Genomic DNA, 8930 nt, shown 5'->3' with positions numbered 1-8930 from the left:
AGCTGAATTCTATCAGACGTTCAAATAAAAATTGGTGGAGGTGGGGCCAAGATGGCTGACTAGAAGCAGCATACCATAGAAAAGAACCATAATAGCATGTGAATCCTCTAACAGCACCTGAGGTATTCAGGTTCTCTCATCAGAACTAACTAGGTGGCTGACATGACCCCTGGAGAGGAAGGAAGAGCAGTGTCATGCTGGGGACCACTTGACAGCCACATGGGGCTAGGGAGCCCCCACTCCCCAGCCAAGGAAGATGGTGAGTGAGCATGTTAACCATCCCAGGAACCTGTGCTTTTTCTGTGGAACTGTGTGACCCATGGATCAGAAGGTTCCACTCATGAATCCACACCATGAGAGCCTAAGGTCCCAACTATTGAAAACAAGAGCTTCTTGGAGTTGCAAGGAAAATGAGCACTCAAACAAGGAAGTTCTCAGCAAGGCAAATTTAGTTCTGCAGAAGGGTGCACAGGATACCAAGGCTTTTGACAGAAGGTGAGGATGGAGTTCACCTTTTGTCTGACTTGGGCAAAGATAGATTGCTTATTGGTCAAAGGAAGTCCAGGTTGGATTGTAAGTGTTGTTGTTGTGGCCCCATTGGTAATGACATAGCCATTCAGAAATGTTGTTGGGGTGATTCTCCAAGGTAGCCCATTCCTGGCGGCCTCTGGCAACTGGACGTATAGCCAACACTGTCTCTTGTTGGCTTCAGTGGCACCAGTGGTTACACAGTTGATAAATTTATTCTTGGCCTCAGACACAAAGACACAGGTTCTGACCATTAGTAGATTGGTTATTCCCTGTAATAACAAAAATAGAGGGGAACGTAATATTGTTTCTCTTCTCTAGGAAATTGCACTCTGCCTTGATTTTCTGCTTTCATAGCTACAAGGTCACCAGCATTAGGGGCAGGGTCTGATGGATGCTGTACCCATATATTGTCTCCAGGATTTCAGCTAACTGTACCAGTGGATCTGAATTTCCCAGTTCTGTATGTAGGCTCTGTTGGGGCAGAGATTTCCTCAGGAGTTAGTTGTTGACAAGGTTCCACTAATAATTGAGCAACCCGCAACTCTGGTTTTATAACAAAAGAATCTGGAGTGGTACGGCCAGGTGTGGTAGCTCACACCTGTAATCCTAGCACTTTGGGAGGCCGAGGTAGGTGGATCATGAGGTCAGGGGATTGAGATCATCCCGGCTAACACAGTGAAACCCCGTCTCTACTAAAAAAATACGAAATATTAACCAGGCATGGTGGTGGGCACCTGTAGTCCCAGCTACTCGTGAGGCTGAGGCAGGAGAATGGTGTGAACCCAGGAGGCGGAGCTTACACTGAGCCGAGATGGTGCCACTGCACTCCAGCCTGGGTGACAGAGTGAGATTTTATCTCAAAAAAAAAAAAAAAAAAAAGAATCTGGAGTGGCATTCCTTTAACTATCCCCAGTAATCGCTATCAATTATACCACCATATACTATGATGTCTCTCATTGCAAGGCTTGAATATGTTGTAATCCATTTACCTGCACTCACGTTTACAGTTATGGTGAAAATTTCGTCCTGTTGATCTTCCTGCTGAATAAATAGTCTGACAACAAGAGAAATCAGAGATGCACGAGCATCAACATGGAAAACAGGTCTGGGCACAGTGGCTCACACCTGTAATCCAAGCACTTTGGGAGGCCAAGGTGGGTGGATCACGAGGTCAGGAGATTGAAACCGTCCTGGCCAGCATGGTGAAATCCCGTCTCTACAAACATACAAAAATTTACTGGGCATGGTGGTGTGTGTCTGTAATCCCAGCTACTTGGGAGGCTGAAGAAGGAGAATTGCTTGAATCCAGGATGGGGAGGTTGCAGTAAGCTGAGATTGTGCCACTGCACTCCAGCCTGGTGACAGAGCTAGACTCCATCTCAAAAAGAAAAAAAAAAAAAAAAAAGGAAAACAGTGATAATGGTAGTGTTCACCAAGATTCAGATATCTTCCCAGTATTGTTTTCCCCAAACCTCTTTGTTCCCAATTAACCATTTGTTTCATTGCCATTGGGGCATCCAGGTGGTAAGACCTTTTGCTACTGACCAAGAGTTGGTACACAAATGACAAATCCCTTTGGCCTCCTCCTGAGTAGCTCAGAGCATGGCTACTAGTTCAGTTAACTGGCTACTTCCACCACTTCCTTCATCAAAAATGCTTTTCTTGTTGTTCGTGGTTTGTTTGTTTTTGAGGTGGAGTCACAGTCTGTTGCACAGGCTGGAGTACAGTGGCACGATATCAGCTCACTACAACCTCCACCTTTCAGGATTCCAGTGATTCTACTGCCTCAGCCTCCTGAGTAGCTGGGATTATAGGCACATGCCACCACACCCGGCTAATTTTCATATTTTTAGTAGAGATGGGATTCACCATGTTGTCCAAACTTGTCTTGAACTCCTGACCTGTGATCCGTCCACCTTGGCCTCCCAAAGGGCTGGGATTACAGGCATGAGCCACCGCACCCAGCCAGAAATGCTTATGTTTTTAACAGGATTATAATCCACAGTCTTTCAGGATCAGGTCTCACCAATGTATTTGGCAGATCCATCTGTAAACCAAGCATGTTTCTGATCCTTGGTCTTAGTTCTTTAAAGGATTTGCCCCATTGGGTGGGGTGATGTGGTTTCCTTCCCTATCTGCAGGAGTTGCTCAGTGGTGTTTCAAGCTGGCAAGTTTCGTACATTCTCATGTAAAATTGATACCCCCTTTGGTTTTGGCTTAGCCCAGTCTTGTATGTACCATTTCCATTTTATGTTGCTACTTTCTTGGGTGCGCCCTATCTGGTGGGTTTTGAGGGAAGTCATGATCCAAGTCATAATAGGAATTTCAGGCCTCATAAAAATATCATGGCTGAAGCAGAGGTGTTCTTTTTCTCACAAAGCCCAATAGCAAGCTAACAATCACTTCTCAAAAGGGGTATAAGATTTGTTGGCCTCTGGCAGTTTCTGGGTCCAAAACCAGAAAGGTACCTTCTTCCCATCTTGTTTCTGCCTAAGGCTCCAATTAGCACGTTGATTTAGGACAGTTACTTGCAGTTCTACTGGCCCATCCTGCATGGGCCATAGATCCAGGGCCAGTTGCACCACTTGTTTAGCTTGTTCAAAAGCCATGCTCTCTTTCTCTAATGAAAGTCATACTGTTTTCTAGTGACTGCATGCAGTGGTTTTAAAATGTTACCCAAGTGGGGAGTATTGTGTCTCCAGAATCCAAACAATCCAATAAGTTTCTAGGCCTCCTTTTTAGTGGTAGGGGTTGCAAGTTCTAGTATTTTAGCCTTAGTCTTTGGTAAAATGGACTATCTCTCTGCATTCCATAGGATATCAAGGAATTTCAGTTTGTGCACGTCCTTGAATTTTACCAAGGTTAATTTCCCATCCTTGAGACAGGAGCTGGGTTTTTATCTGCTCCAAGCCCTGGCTAACTAGTTCTTCAGGTTTACCCTGACCAGGCCATTCAGACAGCTACTTTTTTCAGCAATAGGCTGATAGCTTTGAGCCTGATCAGTCAAAACATAGGCCTGGCATTGGGCCAGGGTCAGTCTGGAAGTCAGATTAGCATTTTCCTTTTCCAGCTTACATTTCTCTTGTAGCAACCAGCCCCTGTCTTGACACATTAACCTATAAGCAGTAAATGAACACCATCCATTCCAGGAGATCTCCTCAGCATCTCCTTTGCTGACTGGAATCCCCTGCAGTGCTTCATGCACACTGAAAGGTTTAAACTGTACTAATTTAGATTCCCAATTCTCACAAAGGCTAGTTTCCCTTGCCCATTCAGTCGCCAAGTGGAGAACTGTGGGAGTTCCCAACCCAGGATATGGGAAGCCCCAGAGCCTCCAGTCATTTCTTTGTGGCCAAAAAGTAGCACACTTTTGTTTTCGAATTCTGTTTTTGACATCAAAAATGTTCTGTGTGGGAAATACATGAGGGGAGAAGAAAAGACACACACACAATACCTTTAAGGGTAAACAAGCTTCATTCCACGTAAATGGCAATGCAGACATAATAAATAAATGATATAATGAGCAAATGATATAATAAGCAATTTGCAATGGGAAGAGAAAAAGAGAAAAGATATATGTATATATATTTACACTTATCAGACTATGGAGGATTCACCACCAGACTGGGAAGCAACAGCCTGGGCTCCATAGTCTGCCACCCATCCGTGCACAAATGAGGAGAGTTCTCTGGAAGCTTCAGCATGGTCTGGGACCCTAGCTCTTTTATAATGAGTTCTTTGAAGTGAGGCCTAGTAATGAGGGCCCTTCACAAGTAGGCTCAAGGAACACAAAATGGTCAACTTTGTTTTTTTTGTGATTGTCTCTTGTTTTTCAATAACTAATGTATAGGAATAGGTTGAAATAGAGATTTCTCCAAAACAGTGCTGGATGAATGCCTCAAGGGCTCACATAACCTGTTCCAAGACTTGGTGACCATTGTTTGTGTCCATGTTCAATTGAGTTCAAATTTAATATTCAACTTTTTCTCCATACATTCCCATGTCTTGATGAACGGGCTCTGGCTAGGCAAAGGGCAAGGTGAATCCTTTGGTCCATTACACAACCTCCACCTCCTGGGTTCAAGCAAATGACATAATAAGCAAATCAATATAATAAGCAGGTTGATATAATAAGCAAATTGCAATGGGAAGAGGAGAAGGGAAAAGACATACATATATATATATATATGTATGTCTTTACACTCTCCAGACTATGGAGGATTCACCACCAGAGTGGGAAGAAACAGCCTGGGCTCCAGAGTCAGACACTGCACTCACCAGGTTATGGACAATTTACCACCAGACTGGGAAGAAACAACCTGGGCTCCAGAGTCAGACACCCTTCTGTGCACAGATGAGGAGAGGTCTCATGGAGCTTTGGTGTGGTCTGGGACCCTAGCTCTTTTGTAACAAGTTGTTTGGCATGAGGCTTAGTCATTCTCAGGCTGAAGGTCAGACATTGTAACATATATGTCCAGATGGCCTGCAGGAACCAAGTAGTCTGGGGCAGCTGAAGAAACACAAAAGAAGTAAACAGCTAGTTCCTGCCTTAACTGATTAACCAACATTACCCCATTCCACCATTGTGACTTCTCCATGCCCTACCTTAACTGATCAATCGACCTGGTGGTGTTCTTCTTCTGGACAGTGAGTCTTATGATCTCCCCCCCATGTACCTTGTGACCCCCTCCTCTGCTAACAATAGATAATAACCACCTTTTACTGTAATTTTCCATTACCTACCCAACTCCTATAAAGCAACTTCTTCCCCATCTGCCATCACTGACTCTCTTTTCATACTCAGCCCATTTGCACCCAAGTGAATAAACAGCCTTGTTGCTCACACAAAGCCTGTTGGTGGTCTCTTCACATGGACACGTGTGACAGTTGGTGCCAAAACCTGGGACATGGGGACTCCTTCAGAAGACCAACCTGCTGCCCTCACCCTCATTCCATGAGGAGATCCACCTATGACCTTTGTTCCTCAGACCAGCCCAAGGAATATCTCACCAATTTCAAGTCAGGTAAGTGGTCTCTTAACTCTCTTCTCCAGCCTCTCTCACTACCCTTCAATCTCCCCATTCTTCCAATTCCAGTTCTTTTTCCTCTCTAGTAGAGACAAAGGAGATGCATTTTATCCATGGACCCAAAACTCTGGCACTGGTCATGGACTCTGGAAAACAGTCTTCCCTTGGTGTCTAATCACTGCAGGGACGCCTGCCTGATTATTCACCCACATTCCAGGGGTGTTCTAATGACCACAGGGATGCCTGCCTTGATCCTCCACCTTGGTGGCAAGTATCCCCTCCCCTGGGTGGCAAGTACGACCCCTCTCTTTCCATGTCTCTACCCTCTCTTTTCTCTAACTTACCGTTTTAGTATGGGCAACCTTCCACCCTATATTCCTCCTTCTTTCCCCATAGTCTGTGTTCTCAAAAACTTAAAACCTCTTCAACTATCACCTGACCTAAAACCTAACCATCTTACAAGATCTAGATAATTTTTGTCATAAAATGGGCAAATGGTCTAATGTGCCCTATGTCCAGGCATTTTTTACCATTTGTTCCCTCCTTAATCTCTATTCCCAATGCAACTCCTCCCAAGTCTTCCTTCTTTTCCTCCTGCCTGCCCCTTCAGTCCCAACCCCAAGCATCGCTGAGTCTTTTGAATCTTTCTTCTCTACCAACCCATCTGACCTCTCCCCTCTTCCCCAGACTGCTCCTCCTCAGGTCACTCCCCACCAGGCTGAATCAGGTTCCAACTCTTCTTTGGCCTCTGCTCCTGCACCCTATCACCTCCCCTCTTCACACTCGATCCGGCTTACAGTTTCATTCTGCGACTAGCTCTCCCCCACCTGCCCAACAATTTCCTTAGAGAGGTGGCTGGATCTGAGGGAACAGTAAGGGTTCATGTACCTTTTCTCTATCAGACCTTTCCCAAATCAGTCAGTGTCTGGGCTCCTTCTCGTCAGACCCCACTAAATATATACAGGAATTCCAGTATTTAAGCCAGTCCTACAATTTAACTAGGAGCGACTTAAATGTCATCCTAAATTCTACCCTCTCCCCAGATGAATGAGAAACAGTTTTTTCTCTAGCCAAATCTCACACAGACACACACCCATCAGAAACCAGGCCTCCAGGAAGGCATTAGAGCAGTTCGCTGAGAAGATCCCTAATGGCACTATCAGGCAGGCTCCCCAGGTATAGCTAGGTGAGATTACATGATTTCCTGCCTAGTTGAAGGGCTTTAAAAGGCAGCATACAAATCTGTTAATTATAACAAACTTAAAGAAACTACCAAAATCCAGCCCACTTCATGGCCCATTTGGTGGCTACCCTTAGTAGATTTACAGCACTAGACCCTGAAGGACCAGAAGGACGTCTTATTCTCAATATGCATTTTATCACCCAATCAGCTCCTGACATTAGAAAAAAGCTTCAAAAATTGGAATCTGGTCCCTAAACCCCACAACATGAATTAATCAACCTCGCCTTCAAGGTGTACAATTTCTGAGTTACAATTGCCAAGTGACAACGCATTTCTGAGTTATAATTACTTGCCTCTGCTGTGAAACAAAACACAGCCACACCCCCAGCACACAAGAACTTCAAAATGCCTAAGCTGCAGTGGTCAGGCATTCCTACAGGACCTCCTCCCTCAGGATTTTGCTTCAGGTGCCAGAAATCTGACCACTGGGCCAAGGAATGCCCGCAGCCTGGGATTCCTCCCAAGCCATGTGCCATCTGTGAAGGGACTCACTGGAAATCAGACCACCCAGCTCACCCGGCAGCCACTCACAGAGCCTGTAAAGCTCTGGCCCAAGGCTCTCTGACTGACTCCTTCTCAGATCTGCTCAGCTTAGCAGCTGAAGACTGCTGCTGCCCAATCTCCTTGGAAGCTCCCTGGATCATCACGGACACCAAGCTTCAGGTAACTCTCACAGTGGAGGGTAAGTCCGTCCCCCTTTTAATCAATACAAGGGCTACCCAATCCACATTACCTTCTTTGCAAGGGCCTGTTTCCCTTGCCCCTGTAACTGTTGTGGGTATTGGCGGCCAGGCTTCTAAACCTCTTAAAACTCCCCAACTTTGGTGCTAACTTGGACAACATTCTTTTATGCACTCCTTTTTAGTTATCCCCACCTACCCAGTTCCCTTATTAGGTCAAGACATTTTAACAAAATTATCCACTATCCTGACTCTTCCTGGACTACAGCCACATTTTTGCTCCCTTTCTTCCCAACCCAAAGCCTTTTTCAAGTCTTCCTCTTGTATCCCCCCACCTTAGCCCACAAGTATGGGACACCTCTATTCCCTCTCTGGCAACCAATCACATGCCCATTACTATCCCATTAAAACCTAATCACCCGTACCCTGCTCAATGCCAGTGTCCCATCCCACAGCAGGCTTTAAAGGGACTAAAGCCTGTTATTACCTGCCTGTTACAACATGGCCTTTTAAAGCCTACAAATTCTCCCTAAAATCCCCCTATCATACCCATCCAGAAACTGGATAAATCCTACAGGCTAGTTCAAGACCTTTGCCTCATAAATCAGATTGCCCTTTCCATCCATCCTGTTGTGCCGAGCTCCTATACTCTCATCTCCACAATAACCTCTTCCACAACTCATTATTCTGTTATTGACTTCAGAGATGTAGCTGGGATTACAGGCGATCACTACCATGCCCGGCTGATTTTTTGTATTTTTAGTAGAGATGGGGGTTTCACCATGTTAGCCAGAATGGTCTCGATCTCCTGACCTCGTGATCCGTCCACTTCAGCCTCCCAAAGTACTGGGATTACAGGCGTAAGCCACCGTGCCCGGCTATGCTCATGTTTTTTATGCTAAGAGTAGCTGTGCACATTGGGTGTTTAGAGAGAAATTTCTTTTAGGGGAATATTTTCTGGCTGACATAATCGATCTTATATCAATCTGAGCTTTCTCTTAAGATCTGTTTAACTGGCCGGGCGTGGTGGCTCAAGCCTGTAATCCCAGCACTTTGGGAGGCTGAGACGGGTGGATCACGAGGTCAGGAGATCGAGACCATCCTGGCTAACATGGTGAAACCCATCTCTACTAAAAATACAAAAAAAAAAAAAAAAAAAAAAACTAGCCGGGCGAGGTGGCAGGCACCTATAGTCCCAGCTACTCGGGAGGCTGAGGCAGGAGAATGGTGTAAACCCGGGAGGCGGAGCTTGCAGTGAGCTGAGATCTGGCCACTGCACTCCAGCCCAGGTGACAGAGCAAGACTCCGTCCCAAAAAAAAAAAAAAAAAAAAAAAAAAAAAAAAAAAAAATCTGTTTAACTTTCTTCTTTCAAAATAATCTTGCTCAGATGGAGATCTGGTTTTCTCTCCAAATCTTTTTCTGTTTCAGAAGCTCTATTAGTATACCAT

Source organism: Rhinopithecus roxellana, chromosome 12 (assembly GCF_007565055.1).
Source record: "Rhinopithecus roxellana isolate Shanxi Qingling chromosome 12, ASM756505v1, whole genome shotgun sequence".
NCBI lineage: Eukaryota > Metazoa > Chordata > Mammalia > Primates > Cercopithecidae > Rhinopithecus > Rhinopithecus roxellana.
This window is presented reverse-complemented; position numbering follows the sequence as displayed.